The sequence below is a fragment of the Primulina tabacum genome, chromosome 1 (genome assembly GCF_025594145.1).
Source record: "Primulina tabacum isolate GXHZ01 chromosome 1, ASM2559414v2, whole genome shotgun sequence".
Lineage (NCBI taxonomy): Eukaryota > Viridiplantae > Streptophyta > Magnoliopsida > Lamiales > Gesneriaceae > Primulina > Primulina tabacum.
This window is the reverse complement of record NC_134550.1, coordinates 26,457,236-26,460,774: the sequence shown is the minus strand read 5'-3', so window position 1 is coordinate 26,460,774 and position 3,539 is coordinate 26,457,236.

Sequence of the window (3,539 nt, the reverse complement as noted above, 5' to 3'; positions counted from 1 at the left end):
ACCATATGAATTATGGATGGGAAAAACTCCCAAATATTTTTACATGAGAATATGGGGATGTCCTGCTTACGTGAAGCAGACAATGAGAGAAAATTGGATAGTAGATCCACTTTGTGCCACTTTGTAGGATATCCAAAGAATTCTGTTGGATATTATTTCTATCATCCCAATGAAGCAAAAGTGTTTGTTTCAGGAAATGCTACCTTTTTGGAATAGGAATTTCTATTAGATAGAAAAGGCAAGATGATAGAACTTGAAGAAATTCAAGAAACTCCCTCAACTATAGAAGTTGAACCCAATCCCCAACAACCAGTAGTTGAAGTACAAGCTCCTAGATGGTCTGATAGGGTAATGAGACCACCTGTAAGATATACGCTTTTTCATTAATGAAGCCATGATGAGGCTTGTGTTGGATGTGATCCAATGAATTTCAAAGAAGCAATATCTGAAACTGATTCAACCAAATGACTTGAAGCCATGCAGTCTGAAATAGACTCTATGTATTCAAACCAAGTCTGGACATGGGTGGATCCACCTGAGAGAATCGTTCCCATAGGATGCAAATGGATTTACAAAAGAAAGCTTGGGGGCGGATGGGAAGGTATTGACCTTCAAAGCAAGACTGGTTGCAAAAGGTTATACTCAAAGGCAAGGAATGAACTATGATGAAACTTTTTCACCAGTTGCTATGTTTAAGTCCATCAGAATAATACTAGCCATAGCAGCATGGTATGACTATGAGATATGGCAAATGGATGTAAAGACTGCATTACTCAATGGAGACATCAAAGAAGAAATTTATATGTCTAAACCTGAGGGATACATATCAGTAGGAAGTGAGCATAAGGTATGCAAACTCCAGATATCAATATATGGTCTCAAGCAGACGTCAAGGAGTTGGAACCTCAGATTTGATAGCAATATCAAAGAATTTGGTTTTGCTAAGAATCTTGAGGAACCATGCATGTACAAGAAAGTTAGTGGGAGTGCAGTGGCATTCCTAGTACTTTATGTTGATGACATCCTACTCATTGAGAATGATGTAGGATTACTACAATCAACTAAAGTATGGTTAGCAAGTACATTCTCCATTAAAGACATGGGTGAAGCATCCTATGTATTGGGAATACAAATCTATAGAGATAGATCAAAAAAGATGGTGGGACTCACCCAAGCCACTTATATCAATACCATTCTGAAGCAATTCTCTATGGAAGAGTCCAAGAGATGATACTTACCAATGTGTCATGGTGTTACTCTATCTAGAGCTATGTGTCCCAAAACTGATGAAGAGATAGAGATGATGACACGTATTCCATATGCGTCATCCATTGGTAGTATCATGTATCGTATGATATTGACACGTCCTGATGTTGCTTACGCTCTGAGTGTAACAAGCAGATATCAGGCCTGGTCCAATGTGAAGGCCGTGAAAGATATTCTTAAGTACTTTAGAAGGACTAAGAACTTGTTCATGGTTTATGTGGGTGGAGAATTGAAATTGGAAGGCTACACTGATTCTAGCTTTCAATATGATATAGATGATTCGAAACCGACCTCTGGTTTTGTATTCATGCTAAATGGTGCGGCTGTCTCTTGGAAAATTTCTAAGCAAGAAACCGTTGTGGATTCCACCACTAAAGCTGAATACATTGTTGCATCTGCTGCAGCCAAAGAGACAGTTTGGATGAGGAATTTTGTCCAAGTGTTGGGCTTCATTTCTAATGGAGTTGATCCAGTCCCGGTGTACTGCGACAACATTGGTGTCGTTGCGCAAGCAAAGGAACCAATGTCTCATGAACGATCCAAACTTGTACTGAGGAAATTCCACATCATCCGAAAAATTGTGGGAAGATAATATATATCAGTCGAAAGAGTCTCCTCTGCATATAATGTTGATGATCCACTTACGAAGCCCTTTCCATGACCATTGTTTGAGAAGCATCGCAAAGCAATGGGATTAAAGTTTATGGGTAGCTGGCTCTAGGGCAAGTGGGAGATTGTTAGAGTAGATGCCCTATAAGCCAACTGTTGGCTAGGGAATTTATTGACTCAGTTGTAATAAACAATCTTTATTTTAATATAATTCTTTATTTCATGGTTTGTTATTTCTTTATCTGTATATCCATGTGAACAACATAGATAAATACCTTGATTATACTTTAATACAAATAAATCGTAATTCGATGTTGAAACTCATTTGTAAACACTATATGATCTAAATCCGTTCCTAGTCGATTCAGCCGCCTAAAATATGGATAAAGGTCGCTTGAGCTCGAGACTAGAATATGTGATGTTGTGTACCGTGTTTCTTGGTAATGGCATAGAGATGTCCAAACATGCAGATGTGTAGTCATATGATGATTATACCGAACAACCCTCTCTCGGACTTTTCAAGTGGTTATCATTCATCGAGAGGATAAGTCTGTGGTTATGATTGTACATCATTAGTCCTTACGACACAAGACAACACCGAGGCTTTATATGCTAGGGCTGTGCTTTGACTCGTTTACTAGCTCCAGGAGAGTCATCAGGTGGCGAGATTGGGTACAATTGCGACACATGTAATAGAAAATAAATTTCGTGTCTCATTAAAACAATATCAAAACTAATGAAATAATAATATTGATAGTACACTATAACTCATAATATTTAATTTAAAAATATTTAACCTCCTGCAGAATTTTTTTACCTTTTGTTAATATAATTTATTTTATATCGGCATTGTTATATAAATATGTGTGTGTGTGTGTGTTTAGTTACTTATATATGTATGTACATTTGATATTTCAAACTATTTGTTTTTTATGATCTGTTTTTTTAATATCAAATAAATGGTAATGTTGAACATTTGAAATAATTTTTTATAAAAAGTTTTAGAGTTGTATCTTAGTCAAATTATATGCATATTTTTGTCATCTACTTGAATGTAGATTTTTTTATTTTCTTAAAATTTCATAAATAATTAAAAAAACATATATTTAAAGTAAAAATTATATATCAAAAGATCGCATACTATCAAATTTTGTGTATTGAATTTATAAATTTGTCTGACATATAATTTTTTAAAAAATTGCTATTATTATCCATTTTTAAATATTAAATAAAATAATTATACAATATGTTAGACGGTGAAACTAAGTGTTTAACAGTTATGTCTTAAATTTATGTAATATGAGAGCTAATTTTGGAACTGAAGTCAAGAAAAATTTTAGTTTTGATTTTGGTTTCAATGTTCTTGAAAACCATTTCAGATTTTACCTTTAGACCCCCTTATTGACTAAATCTTAAACATTCTTCACAGATGTTTCAAATACTACCAAATTTTGTTTATTGAATGTATAAATTTGAAAAAATATATATATTTTATAATGGATCATTTCATTAAGAATATAAGTGAACTTTATTTTCCCATGCTCGTTTACAATTGAAAAAATTTTCTATCATCCACACATTTATATATAATATAGAAGGCAATAATTAAATATTACAATGAAAAATAGATAAGGGAAAAAAGTCAAAAGCATAAAATAATAACC